Source organism: Podarcis liolepis (genome assembly GCF_965112155.1).
Source record: "Podarcis liolepis genome assembly, chromosome: 2".
NCBI lineage: Eukaryota > Metazoa > Chordata > Lepidosauria > Squamata > Lacertidae > Podarcis > Podarcis liolepis.
Genome location: NC_139555.1, coordinates 47592278 through 47610947, shown reverse-complemented (window position 1 = coordinate 47610947; position 18670 = coordinate 47592278). Strand labels below are relative to the sequence as shown.

Below are 18670 nucleotides of genomic sequence, written 5' to 3'. Positions count from 1 at the left end.
AATAAAGCGAGATGAGTAAAAGTGCTCTCAGATTGAGTAAAAATATTGCCATGTTGGGTATAAATTAAGCCTAGAAAATTCTGTACCCTTTCTTTGTCTTGGGGAGGGGCATAACTGTGATGGCTCTCCTGCCTCCAGATCAATCAGAAGTCCTTGATCTGTTAATATTTCTCCCAGAAAGTTTATTTCCTGTAATCTGAATATGCATTTTCACATTTTATTTTCACCACTGTGGCCTAAGCTCTTTCTAAAACTTGCTATAGATGTGCATCATGTTATGCTTTAGTACTACCCCAAATAAGAAAGTCATTTTATGTGATTCTTCTGGCGAGGTGTTAATTCAGAGATGTTTGCACGTTGCAGCCTAGTATCTCTGTTATTTCCTTGTTTCTTTACATTCTTTCCCCCCAGGGACTGGTTCTTCTATGAAAACCTACTCTCGTTGCATCTAAGATTCCTGGGGCTTCTGTCTCCACTAATTGTATTAATGGAAACATTTGCAGTTTTTCTCTCTGAGACTTGCATTCTAGCCTCTCTTGCAGCAGCAATTGGTGCAGTCTTGATTGCCCTTTCTAGAGTCAGATCACATTCTTCCAGGAGTCTTTTTTGCAGTTTGCAGTCTCTAACTCCCAACACTATCTGATCTCTAATTAATGACTCTGTTAGGGTCCCAAAGTTGCATGTCTGACTCATCAGTTTCAGGTCAGTAAGGAATTCTTTTACTGATTCCCCTTCATGCTGCACTCTGAGGCAAAACTTTTATCTTTCATAAGTCTCATTGCTCTTGGGCATGCAATATTTTTCAGCTTTAGAGCTACTGAAAAACTAGCCTGTTCCTCCTGGCTTAACTTGCATGGCATGGAAAAAACCTACTACCTTGAGCCCTGCTATATGCAAAAATATTGCGACCTTTTGCGGATATTATTTTTCATGCTTTTCTGTAGCTTCCATGTAGATGGTCAAGTCTTGCTTAAGTCTTTTCCAGGAATTTGCTTCATTGCCAGTGAGTTTCAACTCCCTTGGAGCCTTGAGCCGTTCCATCTTTTATACAGGCCACTCTTGTTTAGCATGTGGGTTCTGTTCTGCATGCCTACATACATAAGCCTGCTCTGCTCCGTCCCTGCCCCATTCCACCCCTTTTCATGATGTTTTGGGGTTTGGCACCATATGTGTGTGCGCAATCAGACACCATTTGTACACGCCTGAATTAGCCATTGCCTGTACAGTGTTCTCTGTTTAAATGATGAGCAGGTCCATTTCCCCCTGCACTCTCCCCCCACAACTCTCCAACTAGAATTGAAGCTCTGGGGACAGCTGGGGGTTGGAGGATGTGTGGAAAAGCGGTGGTGGCTGTGCTACCACACGTCAGCTGATAGGCAGGGAGGTTGAGCAGCCTCAACAAAGCCCCGCTGTGCCTCCGGTCTCTTTGGGGCTTTCTCTGCCCTCACTGAAGTCCTCTTTGGGCTCTGGGGAGAGTCTCCTTGGAAGCCATGGAGACTCTCCAGTTCTCTCCCGCCATGTCTTGGTTTGAATCTCTCTCTCTCTCTCTCTCTCTCTCTCTCTCTCTCTATCTCTATCTATCTATCTATCTATCTATCATCTATCTATCTATCTATCTTTATTTATTTATTTATTTCCCAGCACTGTCCTATACATGGTCATGCACAAGTCAACCGCACATAAGGTGGTGGTGGGGGTGTGCCTATATTTTGACCTGGAGTGAAAGAAGCAGCTAGCAGGCTTTCAGAATTAGAGTGCTATACCACACAGTAAGAGGGTGCAGTAACCTCAAGATCAGGGCAAAAATTTTCAGCAGGGGGCCGGTCCACTGTTCCTCAGACCTTGTGGGGGGCCAGATGGCAGCGGTGGCGGGACAATAAGCAGTGCATGAAAGGGCTCCAGAGAGGGGCTGCTTTAAATGGTGTCCACTTGAGTGATCACGCTGCTGCTGGCACCAATCAAAGCTCAGCCCCCTTCCTCCGCAGAGCGGGGAGAAGCCAGGAGGAGGGAGGGAGGAGGCGCTGCCGCAGTGTGTGTGTGTGGGGGGGGGAATGGCACATCCCGAACGATCAGAATCAGATCCATGCAGTGATTCCCGAACTGTCCGCAGGCCAGATCCAGAAGGCAATTGGGTCGGATCCAGCCCCCAGGCCTTAGTTTGCCGACCCATGCTCAAGATAGTATGGAGTAATAATGCAGATACATATATTCCTCAATCCATTCTTCACCTTACTGTTCTTCAGAGTAGTGTTTTTGTACTATTAAAATATTAACTTGCCTCTTGACGAATCACTGTATTTATGAAAGCTGTGATCTGACAGGTACGGTATACATAAAGCAAAATTAAATTACATATTGTATATATGCAGTACTTAAATGTCATCACAATCTGTTTGGTTTTTTGTCTAAACTAAACCAGTAATCTGTCTAAATGGCTATTTTACTTTTGACATGCACCAGTTCATCCTTATATTTATTTTGTGTCCAGTCATGAAATTTTATTCAGAATGGAATGTGAGAGAACTTCAGGATTGGGCTCTGGGGATTCAGAACATGAATAAGTTGATGGGCTGTGGGGAAAGTCAGTATTTTAAAGAAGTCTCTTCCAATTCTCCTGTCATAGCCTTCACCAGTCGCTGAGCTTTACTTTCCAAAATTCCTAACATAAAATGTATTTTTTCTTTCATAGGTCAACATTCTTCAACTTTATATAGATTCAGTCTTCCAAGTACATGGGCAGGAAGAGGAAAACATCAAACTATGTGGATGTCACTTAAAATGCTTCAGAGGAACCCTCCATAACTTTGCGCCTTCCAAACGTTTTAGAGCACAACTCCCATCATCCCTCACCATGGCCATGCTGGCTGGGCTGATGAGAGTTGTAGAGTGAAACTTGCGGAAGGCTGCTCTAGAAGGTCTTAACCAAAGCAAATTTCAGGGGAGTGAAATTGGTGAAGGGCAGGTTAGAAATATTATTATTTGTTTGTTTATATGCAACTTATAAACCACTTAGAAGCCATTTTGGCATACAACTACAAAAATTAATAAATTTTAAAAAACACAAGAGCAATTATACTGGACACTAAAGCATCCTTAAAATATACAATAAAAGAAGCAATTTAAAAAGCATTAGAATAAGAACAGTTTAAAAAAATAAAATAAAATGAAATGAAATGAGAAGTTCAATTCAGGTGTGTCTAAACTGGTGCGTCTTCAGGATTCAGCAGCAATTCCAACACTGATGTGGCCTCTCATATTTCAGCAATGATGACTTTCCACAACGCTAGTGCCGCCAGTGAAAAAGCCAACTTCTGTGTCACTGCAAGTCTATAACCACCAGGGCACGGCAAAACACAGCCCTTACTGGGCAGTGGTCCAAAGTTTTTTAAGGGCTTAGTATGTAAGCAGCAGAACTTTAAAACTGGTTCGGTGGCTAATAGGCAGCCAACACAGATCCTTCAGCGCCAACGTGATATGTGCCCAATAAGGAGCACCACTCAACAGCTGTGCTGCAGCATTCTGTACCAGCTTTAGCCTCTGGACCAACTGTACAAATAGATAAATAATCCAAATTAGCAGAAGAACAGGTAGGGTCTACTTTGTATCCCCAATAAGAGAAGTGAAAATGCCCAATGAAGGTTATAATCAACCAATCTATGTCTCAACTCTATAAAGTTTTCAGAGGAAAAGGCAAGCCTTCCATAATTTGCTTTGCAACACATGGGAAAACATACAGCAATCTGATTGTGCAAGTTGTACTTCAGCAACAGCCAGAAGACTTCTGTGAAAATCAATATCATCTTTCTTTAGTTGAAAGAGAAGATACAAAAAATCATGTAGACATCTGTGTGAAGGGTTTTAGTGCTCACAAGTGAATTATATCAAGTGCATATTTTGAGAGGACAATCAAGTTTACATTACATGATTATTTACTTATTAAAATGACTGAGTGATTATGGAAATCTGTTTTGATAAGTATTGCCCTGATTTATTGCTGTAGACTATCATGAAATTATTTAAGATGATGCTCATCTTATTTTAAGGTAGGTTTAGGTGTCTCAACACAGATTAAAAAACTGATTAATTAAATTAACATTTCCACCATGTAACTAGCAACATTTGTTTTGCTAGTTATACTAAAGGAAAGAATATGATTTTGTCAGCATGCAATATTAAATAAGAAGGTGGTAAGTGATATTGCTACAACATTACATTCCTTATGAAAGCAAGCATCACGTCCTTCCATTGGAGACTACTCTGAACAGTAAATTTTGTCTGAAGAATAGAATGGTAGAGTTGGATAATCTCAAGGATAATCTCATCCAACCCCATGCAATGCAGGAATATTTTGTCCAAAGTAGGGCTGAAACCCACAACCCTGAGATTAAGGATCTCATGCTCTACTGACTAAGCTATCCCAGCAGAGGAATAACTCTGATTTTGTGGTCAAGGAGAATGTTTTGGAAGCAATGCTAATTGTACTGTCATGGACACAGCACCGCTAAACCTAAACATTGAGGGGCCAAGTGTTAACGAATAGTTTTTAATCCAATAGTGGCTTTGTGCTAGTGGAACCACTTCTACTAGTGCAAGACAGAGAATTGTATTTTGCCAATGCAGCCAAAAGTGGGTAGTGAACTCTCTGGAACAGTATGAGGCATGGCACAAAAGGCTGCAATTGATAGTGGGTAAAGCAGTGGCGGAGCAACATGCTGCAGCCCCAGGAACGGAGAACAGACGGAGGCGTGGCGCATCGCCTACGGGGGCATGCCGAGTGGCGTAGGGGCATGGCGCACATCCGATGTTGCACGGCGTGTGTCCTGGGAGGGCGCGGTGTTCGGCGTGTGTCCTGGGGGGGAGGCTGCAATGACACCCTTTCCCCAAATGGTGCCTGGGGAGGTGCACTCCCCCCCATATGCCAGTGGGTATTGGTGAAAATGGGCTGCCTTTGGTAGGTTTTTTGTTTTTTTTACCCAAGAGGCCTTTCATTTTTCATCATTTGTCTGCTGTTTTACTGGATGATGTTTCTGCTTCATTGTTGTTTACACTGTCACACACAGCATTTTTAGTTATCCAATGTAAGCTACCTTGGGGGAATTAATAGTGGAAAGGACTTTAAATAGCAATTATATAGGGATCTGGTTCTTAGGGTATTTTACATTAAGTTAGGATACCATACATGGGAAGCTTAACAGCTGCTTTTTCCTCTCCTCTCCTTATGTCTTTGATTATTATATTATTCATTATAGAATAAACAACAAAAGCCTGAAATTACAGACAGGAATGGAAGAAAATGTGAAAATGGTGAAAGAATGTAACAAATTGGAACAGTGCTGAATTTAATGGGTATTATAATATAGGGAATTGTTGCAACAAAATTTGTGCCTTCTTTTTAAAAGTTTTGTGTGCGAAATGTGGGAAACTGGATTCTGTGGCACACCTACACTTACAAACATTTGAAGTAATTAGGTGGTATATTTGAAATGATTAAAAATAATTGAGTGCACACATCATAGCAAAAGAGCTGCTGAAGAATAAATTGATACGCCTTAAAAGGAAAATCTTTTAAAAGTTAATATAAGGTACAAAAACCCAACAAAATAAAAACCCACATGAGATAATCTATTTGGGTAGAAATAATCTTTGCCCTTCCAACAGCCCAGAAGAGCAATGATTAACTCCAGTTGTGGAATGAGAAATGCTAAACAAAACAAAACAAAAAACAAAACCCAAACCCAAAAACAGACTGCCTAATGATCTCAGACTATTAAGCTACACACCAGGCAACAAAATAATTACCTGCAACTCATCTCTTTAGATAATATGAAAAGTAATATTTAATCGTAAGATTATGGGACTTCAGTACAAGGGTAAAAACTATTTACCAAACATGCAGTAGCCATGGGTAATGACAAGAAATCAGCAGGTATTTGCATGTTGGAGATAACTGCAATGCTAGTATCCTTCCCATAATTTAACACCATCTCAACATTGATACTGCACAAAAAACAAATAACCATGGATCGACTTCTCATTGCCCCAAGATAAGTTTTGGATGAAAATGTCTAAAGAAGATTTTGACTATCTTCATAACATGAGACAGCAACTGCTCCTTTGTAAACATGGTACTACACCATGTGGACCCTCCAAGTGTCCCAATTTTCCAAGGAACAGTCCCAGATTTATAAAAGCCGTCCCAGTTTCTGATTTGATCCTGGAATGTCCTTAGGACGTCCCTATTTTCATCAGAGAAATATTGGAGTGTATGGAGTTATCTGAACCCCTAGTCATCTGAAGGCAGCCCTGTATAGGGAAGTTTCTAATGTTTTATTATGTTATTGTATCTTTTGGAAGATGGCCAGAGTGGCTGGGGCAACCCAGTGAGATGGCCAGGGTATAAATAGTAAAATAATAATAATAATAATAATAATAATGTTATTGTTTATATCATGTCCATCTGGCTGGGTTTTCCCAGCCACTCTGGGGGTGGGGGGTTTCCAACATTCATATATATATATATATATATATATATATATATATATATATATATATATATATGAAGGGTATGGCCATGGCTTGCACTATTTCTCAGTCACCTAGAGCCACAGCACATATGTCCAAGCAGCAGCAATGAATATAGGTTCTGCAGGATTAATAGATAGCAGATCCATTGTTTGCCTCAGCATTTCTTAAAAAGCATGTGTTCCATAAAAAATCTTTTCCTACAATGTCCTAGGAAGTGAGTGAAGAAAGAAATAAGCTGAAGAGGTGCCTTTATTCTTCCTGCTGTTGTGTCCTGGATCATAGGGAGAGCAGAAGCAGAGACTGAGCCCAGCAGGGAAAGAGCTATAGAAGAGAAATGCATTTCAATAATGACCCACACCTCCTAGAGTTCCTTTTAGCTAGGGAGCAAAGCACAAGGGCCCATCCCCACTCTGGATTTCACCCTATGATGCAACTACAGAAATTTTATTTCTTTCCTCTGTGTTGCTTGTGGTTTTAGAAATCTGAACTTCACAGTCTGGGGGTCAGCAAGGTGAGCTTTCCAATAACTGGATTCCCCTGACAGTTACAGTATTATTTTCAATCTTACAATCCCCATTAACAGGAAAGTACTTCAGGAACTTTTCATATGGTTAGTAGGGGCCAAAGAGATAAGTTCTATATTCCAAAGTATGGCATATCTGAAATATGTGCATGCCCAATGTTTTCTTCAAAACTTTCAAGAAACATGACTCTTCGCTAAACCTAGGTGGCATCCAGTGCTTTTGCTCCATGAATAGAAGCTTTTAGATTTAATGCCACCACAGACAAATTGTTCACTAATGTTGCAGGTAAGAAGTTCTTTCTCAATTTTTAACATGAATATAACCTCCTATACTTTAATTATTATTTTTTTGAAAATTATTAAATGAATTTTCATTTTAGACCGGATGAAAGAACAATTAAACGGGACCCAAGTCCCTTCAACATGTCAAATGAAATCATGGTAAAAAACAGGGACTCAAGTGGGATATTCTTGATATTCTTACAATAGAAATGCAATTTTGGTGGAAAACTTTATATTGCTACTCCTACTACTATTTAAAGCTCTCACCCAGTCTTCACTATAAAATCTGGGGTGGGGTGGGGAGTAGTAAAGCTATATAAAATAAAATAATAATTATAAGTTATTCCATTTACAGTGGTACCTCGCAAGACGAATGCCTCGCAAGATGAAAAACGTGCAAGACGAAAGAGTTTTCCGTTTTTTGAGTCGTTCCGCAAGACGAATTTCCCTATGGGTTTGCTTCGCAAGACGAAATGTCTTGCGAGTTCTTGCGAATTTGTTTCCTTTTTCTTAAAGCCCCTAAGCCGCTAAGCCGTTAATAGCCGCTAAGCCGCTAAGCCGTTAATAGCCGCTAAGCCGCTACTAGCCGCTAAGCTGCTAATAGCCGTGCTTCGCAAGATGAAAAAACCGCAAGACGAAGAGACTCGCGGAACGGATTAATTTCGTCTTGCGAGGCACCACTGTATATGCTGCCCTTTATCAGAAGATTCTAGGATGGCGTACAACATTTAAAACACATTACAGAACATCAGTGATAAAACATAAAAAGTTAAAACAGTAATAAAGATAAGTTAAAACAGTTTACAAACAAAAGAACAGGGTGGGTCCTAAAATCATATATATCAAGTGTCAAAGGCCAGGGTAAAGGATATATGTCTTCAGCATATGATGGAAGCTATACAATGGAAGTCCCAGACTCACCTCTGTGCATAGAGCTTTACACATCTTAGGTGCTACTACAGAGAAGGCCCTTGCTGAGGTTGCCACCCCAAAAATTTATGGTGGTGGTGGAACTACCAAGAGGGCCCCCTTTGCCAATTTTAACACCCAAAGTGTCTATAAGGGAAGAGGTGGCATTTCAGATAATTGGGACTGAAGTCTCTTAGGGCTTCAAACACTAGTGTGCACGCTTTGAATGAAATGAATTGGCAACCAGTGCTGCCATTTTAAAACAGGGGTTATGTGAATTCAAAACAGAACCTAGCCACCAAAATCTCCAGGTTGGATCCTGGAGTACCCCCAAGCTACGGCTCTTGCCATCCAAAGGAAATGCAACCCCAACTAGAACAGGCAATATAAACATCTAAAGTGTGGATGGCATGTTCACTCATAAATATCTATGTTCATGGATCACCCCCCCCCTCACCCTATAAAAAGAATGGCCTCTTCATGTTAACTTACCTAGCAAAAGAACCTCACAGGTTACTTTATCAGCCTAGCTCATTCTTGACAGACTGCCAACTGAATAACACCCATTATTGTATTTCCCAGGCCTCAACAGGAAGTACACCGCAAACCCTTTTGCCTCATTTTGTCAAATATTCACAAACCAAATTATTTTATACAGAACAACATAGTTACATATATATGCATCCCGTTTTGCTGCATGAGGTGAAACAGGAAGTACTACTCCACCCTGCTGCATTCCTTACCTAGGCTGTGTGGCAATGACACTTCTCTGCCAGCAGCAGAGGTGGCAGAGCAAGAGGGGTTCCAGCAGGGGCTCCGCTGCCTGAGGCAAATGGTTTATGCTACCTCATGGGTGGGCCATCCTTAATGGTGCTTGCCAGAGGATTTTAGATTACAACTCATATTAGCCCTAGTCAGAACAGCCATGGTGGCTAAGAGTAATAGAGTGATAGAAAGAGTATAAAATCTATGGTGGGCACCAGGGTTGGTGAAAGCTGATCTAAGTTGATTTCCGTATATTGCACTGGCAAGCAGACAAGAATATTTTGTATCACAATATTCTGAGTATTGAGTCTAGAACATAACACACAATGACAGCTTGCCACCACAACCTAAGGCTACTAGCCATGTTGTATTACTGCTAAGCTTTATATAAACTCCATTGCACCCCATAGTAAGTAAAATATTCATTGCTTGCCAACAACCTTTGTTTATATCATGCTCTGGAGGTGAAGCATGTTACTTTTCATACTGTTATACTGTTTTCACAAGTAATAGAATCTAAAATATAAAAAATAGAGTAAGAGGCTCAAAATAAAATGCTGCAGTGTATCCTGGTTGTGTGTGCAAAAGCAAGTTAGGTCCAAGACAGGAATCCATGTTTTAACATGCGTTTTCGTGTACAAAATATATTTTGTATTACTATTCTTTACATTCAAAACCAAACTGCATGTGTTTTATTAGAGCTTTTGATATGAGCTTTTAATTTTACATTGAAGGAGGACTGAAAGAGCAATTTAGGCAATTTAACCTTTGTTGGAATCTGAGAGGTACAGGGAGTTAAGGCTGGGAACCCAATTTATCCAAACTAGTCTCAGATCCATCTCTGACTTGCAGCAGTGATAATGGACTACACTGTATTGGGTTACACTGCTGTAAACTATTATTTTTCAACACATTTCCCCAACCTGTAATAGGAACATGACAGTGAGCTACACCGCAGGGATGCTATATGCTACTTAACATAACTGCATTATGGGCATAAAAGGACATTGAATAAATTTGCCTTTCAGTGATTCTATTGCAAAGGAAGAGACTCCCTTGGAAGGTGGTGGACTCTCCTTCATTGAAGGTTTAGAAGCAGAGTTTGGAAAGCTATCTGTCATGGATGCTTTTGTTAAGATTAGATGGTAGTTGGGACCTCTTCCAATTCTATGATTCTGTATCTATCAACACACACACACACACACACACACACACACACACACTCCTTCAAACCACAACTAAGTAGGACTGAGACCCATTACTCCATGGGTAAATTTATTTCTCTTGGCACTACCTCCCTCTAAACATTTTTTAAATATTTGTTTGGCATTACCTCATTATTTAAATTAAATGGCTTTTTAAAAATATTGTACTAAGATTAATTTGAACACTGTCTCAGACTTAGGTCTAGTAGACTGAATCCTAACATCTCAATGTGCTTCAATAGGGGATTTTTTAAAAAAAGTTTTCTTTTTTTAAAAAAAGAATAGTAATAGCCTTCCTCCATGCCCAAGATGCTTTTATAATGTCTATTCATAAGTAAATTCAATTCAGCGAAGGCCCTTTCTAATATTAACTGAAAGCTTTCTGTTTGCACATTCAGCCCATTTTATTGCTTTCTTGCTTAGTGCAGCTGGAGGATTACAGATGCCCTTAATTGGTCAACCTTTGTGCTGTTTATGTGTGTGTACTAATGTACTGCTTGCTGTCCATTGTAAGAAAATGGTGCTATGTCATTATAATGGCAAAAAATCATTATAAAAGGAAATAAAACATAACTTTAACAGGGATTCATGAAATGAAGGTATAGATACAACAACCCCTTCTTCTTGTAAACAGTGTTTGTTTTGGGCCTTTTAATAACTTTTTTGAGGTTTTAGAAATCTTTTTTTCAGGTTTTTTCCACTGTTCAGCTTATTGCCATTGATATTAGTTATGTAAATATCATTTTGATTTTTTTTTACTCATGTTTTAATATTGCAATTAAATAATTTGCCTGACCTTTTTCATAATTTTGTTATTGCTAAAAACTGCGAGAAACAATTTAAATTTTATTTTCGTTTTTCATAAAAATGGCTTTGCACAAATGGTGTGTAATATAGCTTTATAATATTTATATTCATAAAATACTCATAATGCCCTGAGGAGAACTCAGTTCAGAATATATTCGAATTAATATTTTCTTCTCCTGCATCAAGATTTCCCCTTTTCCTTCCCCTCACCCCCTATAACTGGCTCCTTCTTGGGTTTTTTCTGTTAGAAGGAGCCACATCAACATATAACATGCTTCAGTGCCAGGTTCAGGGCTTATCAATATAACATTGTGTATGCACCATAAGGCAAGATTAATGTTGTAGAAGCCATGCGCTCTGGAGCAAAGTGATATCATTTAAACTTGTGTTAGAGTTCTAAAAGAAGAGCCAATGTAGTACAATGGATAAATTATTTACCATTTCGCATTAGCAGACACATGACATATCAGTGCAGTATAAGTAATCTAAGCAATAAAGGTATATTTATAAATAATCTTAGCTACAGAGCATACCTTTTCCATTCTTCGTGATTTGGGAAGAAAGATCCCTGTTGTCTTTGATTGGACCCATGCAGTTAAAGTTCTCTGTGACTTTGAAAATATAACCTACTGTGTCAATGAACGTTTCACTAGCACTTGTGTGAAACATTTGGTTTTTCTAAACCCTATTTGAAAGAAATCGTTTGACTTTCAATAAGGTTTACTGTATCTTTCTCACTTGTATAGAAATGTTGGCCTCCAGCAATAGTAAACCACATATTACTCATACTTCTTAATCCCTCAAAAATCAAGATTTTAATTCGCTTTAATGCCCTTTCTTTTAATTAGAATGTTGCTAAATCTCTAGGCAGTCTTACTAACCACTTTAACCTCCTTTTAATTTGTCGTCTAGAAAATTATAACTCTTCATTAACTTTGGGAGACAGAGCATTAAAATTGTGATATATCATTCCCCATTTTATTAACAATCTACTTAATGAATTCAGTGCTTGAAGCAGATCGTGGTGATAATATATGCATTTACAATGTTTTTTTTAACAAGAATTTGGCAAGAAAGCTAATATGAGAGCACACATTTAATTGCATGCATAAGAGTACACGTGCACAGACTCAGACAGAGAATCAAATGCAGTTTGGAGAAATTCGATTTAAGAAATTATGGAAATCAGAGAACAAAACACAAATGTGTGCTTTGATTAACTTTGCCAGAGGTTCACTATCACTATCTCAGAAACATCAGAATTTCATTTATAACACTGAATCATGGCTGACAAATAACAAACACTATTCTTATGCGGTCAAACGTTTGATGATTATAGTGATCCTAACCTCTTTCTGAGTTTGGCAGTGTATCATTTGGAACATATGTCAGGACATGGGTTAGGTTCAGCCAGTGAACCTCTGAAATAGTGTCAAGTAACAATCAATATTTTTTAAAGCATCAACTTTATTAGAAAACAAACTAAGATACATTGATAAAGTACAATTGCTACTTAACTGAATGGTAGATTTAGGAGGGGTTGTTGGGCTATTGGGTTGGGCTTAGGCTTCACCATGAGGATGAGGCAGGAGGAAAAAAACTCTTCAGAGACATGATTGGCTCCTGATCAGGAAAATAACAGAAAACTCACCTCCTGGTAAAGGGAGGGGGGACACTTCATGAACGACTGTGAACGAATCTAACACAAACACAAACTTATAAACCATTGCAGCCTCCACTAGGGTGTGGTCCCGATAGCCCAGCGACCCTTCCTAAATATGCTATTCAGGTAAGTACCAACAGTACTATTTCAGGAGCATAGCATACCCAGCTAGGATGATTCCAAGCCACACTGGAGATTACTAAGGCAGAAGGACCTGCTGCAGGACATATGGCCAAAAGCGACCTCCACTAAGGCATTTTATGATGCCTTGTGAATGTAGTCAGGGATACCAAAGTAGCTGCCTGGGAGATATCAATCAAAAGAAAGCTGCTGAAGTGGCTGCTGCCCTAGCAGAATAAACTGTAATAGAAGGTCATGGGGGTAGCAACTCCATATGTCACCACAATGAAAAGCTGATTAGATGTGAGGTGTGCACTCAAGGTATACATAACCAGGACTAAAGAATGTAGATTTACTAGCTCCTTATTTGTTTCCTTTCATCCCACTTCCTTAGGCAAAAAGTTTAGCTCCTCCACCTTATCTAGGTGGCTTAAAGCTTTTATTGTGATGACATATGGAGTGCCAGGCTTTTCCAATGGGTGAGAAGGGTTGGGACAAAATGTAGGGAGAACATGGAATCTTGACAGAACTTTGGGTAGAGAGGAGAAGTCAGTTCTCAAAACTGCCCATTCCTTATGGATAAATGCTTTGTTATGGGATAGGGTCTCCAACTCTGACACTCTTAAGACTGGAAGGAACAACTATTTGTCCAAGGGTTCAAATGTAGGCTTCTGTAGGGCTGAGACAATAGCATGCAGGTCCCAGGAAGGAAAACTGTGGGCCACCAGTAGACACAGTAGGGCTGTCACATCAAGGATGTGCTTCAGCAGAGGATGTGCCAATAAGTGGGAGGCATTATCGAGTTGCCACTTGGCGCTTCAGTGTGTTGGGTTGAGGATGTCAGGGACTGCTACCTTGTCCACTGACATAGCTGTGCCCAAGGACCACTTCAGAAAGGTCTTACAGGTGGCCTGGTATATATGCTTCATGGAAGGATGGGAACGCAGGATGGTTGTAATTATTGGTTGAGAGAGGCTCAGTCGCTTCAGGTTCCTCCACTCAAAGTACATACAGTCAGACACAGACAACAGAGAGCAGAGTGAATGAGTGGGCCCTGGGACAGCATGTCCTGGTGAAGCAGAATGGGCCAAGGGGGTGATGTTGCCAGAGCTAGAATCTCTGACATCCATGGTCTGTGTAGCCAGAAAGGGGTGATCAGCATACCTGGGGCTTCTGTTCCTGTATCTTGCACAGCATTTGTTGGAGAATGGATGTGCGTGGAAATACATAATGTAGATCAGGAGGCCAAGAGAATATGAAGGCATCCCAACCTTCTGTTTGAGGCTCCTGGAACCTGTAAAAATACCTAGGAAGTTGGTGATTTCCCCAACTAGCGAAGAGATCCTCTTTGCAGAGTACCATGTGAAACTGAAGCAGGCACAAAAATGGGGAGTGCAGAGTCCATTCTCCGGGATCCAGCCTGAAGCAACTTAGCCAATCTGTCTGTACATTGAACACTCTTGAGATGTGCTCTGCTGGCAGGCAGAGAAGATGTTCTGTCCACTGGAACAGCAGAAAAATCTCTGCCTGTAAGTCTCAACTCCTGGTGCCACTGTTTTTGATATACGCACACAGTGAGCAGAAAAATATGCTTGATCCTCAAGTGTGGAGTGAAATGCAAAACTGCTTGTCCATTGCAGTGAGTCATCCATCCCTGTAGGCTGGTGTCTGTGGTTATTACTGTGTGCAGTGGATCACAGGATAGAGTCCCTTTCTGCAGGTTGAAGTCCACCATGAAGCACTCTGGGAGGAGGAATAGGTGCCCTACAGGCATGTCTATCCCCCTGATAAGTCAGCAATTCTGGGGTGGTGGTGGTGGTGAGTTGACTCTTCGTCCAATAACAAAGCCAAGTCTCTGTAAGGCTGATAGAGTTGATTCCAACCGCTGTTGTGCCAGAATGACAGACCGCACTCTCAGGAACAGGTCGTCTAGGTATGGATAAATATGGTCGCTGTGGAGGCGGAGGTGTGCCACCAAGATCGCCATAATTTTTGTGAATACTCTGGATGCTGATAGAAGGCTGGATGGAAGCAAGTTGTACTGGAAATGAAGCTTTCCCAGTGCAAATCTGAGATATTTCCTGTAGGAAGGGTGAAGGGTGAATGAGAATGTGAAGGTACATGTCCTGAAGATCTATAGATTTTTCATAACCGCTTTTGCTTAAGGGTTTCTTCAGCTGATGAGAGGAATTCCATGCAGAACTTCTTGTAGTTCTTGTAGTAGAACTGTAGCAGTTCAGGAACTTTTATTTACTGTATTTGCAATCTGGCCATTTTTTTTTAAACTGAAGGGAGGTTGGAATTAGTTTGGAAGAGGACTGTGGCTCTGGAGCACTGAAGTTTCCTTAGAAGGAGCAGGGGGACTTTTTGGGTAGGGAGAGTTTAAATCTAGAGCAGTCAGGGATCTGCAAAGTCGTGGCATATAATGCAGATCCTGAAAAATATGATGGGGCTCCTCCTCCTCAGAGATCTCACCATTGCTCCATTCCACCTTCTCCATCTCAGGGATGGAGCCTTCCCCATGAGATTGCATAACCAGTGGGTCAAAGGCTTCCCTTGCTGTGTCACTCTGGATTAGTTGAGCCAGGAAGCATACCATCAGCACCATCAGCAAGGGGGGGTGGAGGTCTGGGAAGAGAGGCTTCTCTGCTGTGGTTGCTTCTGCTTCCCAGATTGAGAAGCAGAGATCTCAGAGGCAATAGACACAAGTAAGGCCTCCTTCAGTTGACTAATTAACTGAGAAGTCAGCTGCAAACCCCGTGATGTATTGTGGTAGGTGGGATGGAAGGCCACCACTTTTCTCTCTGTACCTGTATTGGAGAAACAGGCAGGAGCAAAAAGCTGATAGGTAACCAGTCACATCCCAGAGGAGTCTTTTCCTCCTGCCTCATCATGAAGGCGGAGCCTAAACCCAACCTGATGATCCAGCGACACCTCCTAAAAAATAAATATGCTTATGCTAAATTTTAGAAAGCACATTAGTTAACTCCTATTCTGCACAAATAAATTAACTTTTAAAACAAATGAAGTGATTCAAAAACAAAACAAAAAAATGTTAGGCAAGATTTCTATAAATGTGAACTCATTGAATAGCTCTTCCCTGTGGCCAGATGGGGCAATACTCATATCCTACCACCACTTGCCAGCCATGGCATTGATGTGAACACAAGCATGCTGGCCCCCCTTGCCCAGTTGCTGCACTGCCCTCACTTCTGCACATCCACTTGGGACGTAATATGCAAATGCTGTCTATACATGCAATGTCCAACATGTGTAGGTGATAATCATGCAGTTGGTTTCCCAGCCCCAGCCACAGGAAATCAACTACATGGTTTTAGCCTATGTGAATTAACTAGTAAGGTGTTGCTGCCAAACAAGCTGGGGGGGGGGGGAGAGACCACTCCTCTCCATTTGATGGCCAGATTTGGGGTGTGTCAATATCGTCCAAACCAACAGCAACTTTCACTTGCAGCAATATATATATTGTTTTCTTGACATAGTATATTCAGTTATTTCAACAGAAAGCCACCTACAGGACAGAATGCTTTCTGAGTCCTGCAGCAAGCAAGCACTTTTTGCCAGGGCTGATAATTGCTTCTGTACCTCTTTTGAGATGCCTGCAGCTGTAGTAGGTAGCAAACAGGAAGAGCTGCCTAATTCATTCCTAAATTCTCCAGGACTAGGGGGCAGCCAATGGACTTGCTGAACTGGCAACCAGCCAATTTAACCTTGCTAAAAGACCCAACAATGAAATTTTAAATTGTGAGCAGCTACTTATTTGGTTGCATTCTTGGCATCATGGAATATTTGAGGGAGATCATTCTACTAGCTAATTGATCAGCGTGTCAACTCTATACTGAAAATTACTTCTATGTAAAATGTATCCTTTCTCCGGGGATTCAATAGCTTTTAATAAGACGCGAAGTCCTCCTTTACATGTCACATTTGTGCCTTCTCCAGGGACGAACTAACTGTAAGTAGTGTTTTCTTCCAGGCAACTCTTATGGAAGAATTACATTTTGTTGATTTGTTTCAGTAATTGTATGTACTGTAATTGTATGTAGACTATCACTCTCTGCTCCAAAATATATTATTTACTTACTTTAAATAAACAGCTATCCAACTACAAAATGAAAGTGTAAAATATTAATCAGAAATCAACTTTGAAATAAAAAGTGGGCATTGTCTCCTGCATCTTAGTATAAGCAACTCCCTGTCTGTGTGGGGGCTGTGTTCTGGGTCATTATGCATGCCAGCAGAGCACACATAAGCACACTCCACCCCATTCCACTCTCTTCAGGGTTTGAAAACGGCATGTGCATTTGTGGCTGCACACACATCGTACCCACGCAATCCGACTGGCTGTGGGGCATGGTTTAGCCATTTTAAAACGGCCGCAGGCCCACAAGCTCTTCACAGTTTGGATAACTGAAGTACCCTGCTGTTGCAGAACCCTTGTTATGGCAACAAAACTCTTATCTGCTTGATTATATTATTGCTCCAGTTGCAGTTAAATATCATCTTAATTATGTGGGCTCATCTTTAGGGGCTTGAGCCTTAAGGGCAAAATATTGGGTGAGATCCATTTATTTCCCTTTTCCAGTCCCAGGATTCAACACTAGAAAACTTGTAGGGGTTTTTTTGGAAAGTGTGAGAGGAAAAATTATCTTGAATTTTGAATTAAGGATCTCTGGAAGAAAGCCAAAGAGCTCTGGGAATGTAGGATAGATGGGGAATTACAGAAATAACCAATAGTAACTCCCCTCCCCTCCACCTTATGCTAATTAGTGGTAGCAGGAACAAGAAACAATAAATTTAGACGCCCCCCCCCCTGACAATTTGGAGGGCTAGAAAATCCCTTGTGAAAAGAGAAGGGAATTTAAAACTAAAACTATATATTGAAAATGCTAGATGAAGTGATGGTGTGATCGAGCAACACAAATAAAAAACTGTTGCCTCCCAGGGCAACACTTTTAAAATTTTAAGTAATAACGTCCCATCAGACTATATCAATAATAATGTCCCAGATGAGTGTGTGTGTGTGTGTGTGTGTGTGTGTGTGTGTGCACACGCGCGTGCACACACACACGTGTCTTCTACATAATAAAAATTTTGGTCTCATTAACAAGCCCCTTTTCAGCTTTGCATTTATTAAACAGAAATTGTAATCTGTTAATAAAAATGATAGAAATGGTGTTAGTTAACAACAAAGCCTCTCCTCCTCAAGGAGGGGAGGAGTTGTGAGCGGGAGCCGTTTCCCGCGTTGGCAGGGGGTGTTCCACCCCCTGCCCAGCTGCTCCTGCTGCTGTGCCACACCCCCAAGTGGCCAGCTAATCGGCTGGAGGCTTGGGGGCGGGGTTTAGCTGCTCAAACGCGGCCGCAGCAGCGTTTCCCAGCCATTGCGCTGCTGCTTCTCGTCAGATCTATACCGTGTCCATGTGTCTTTCTTATCCTCAAGCGGGTGGCAGGTCCTCGAATCACAACTGAATGTTTCACCAAACGAAATGCAAAATGATTCAGGTAGGTAGTCGTGTTGGTCTGACGCAAGACCAACTAATAGTTGCAAAATGGTTATTTTTCTGCATCCATCCCTATGAGATGCTACCATTTAACACCAGTTTCATGGGCAAAAAAACCACAGCTTTCCACATACTGTGACCCAAATTTTTAAAAGCACCTTTTGGTTTTGAGTAGAGGTCTCTATACCAACTATTACCTGAGGATACATGGAAACTGTTGGAAGCCATAATCCAAGTATTATCCCCAAAAAGTACGAGGAAGAAATAAAACTACTAATATTCATGCATCTTGTTTGGTAACGGCATTATACCATAAGGAAATCTGCAATAATTCATAACAGCATCTTGTAAT

The 18670-nt window shown here is 40.8% G+C and overlaps 1 protein-coding gene across 14 annotated transcripts in view; it reads right to left on the bottom strand.

The window, feature by feature from the left end:
* Positions 1–18670, bottom strand: part of TENM2 (teneurin transmembrane protein 2) — a 795537-nt gene that overhangs the window by 622278 nt on the left and 154589 nt on the right. The window lies entirely within an intron of this gene.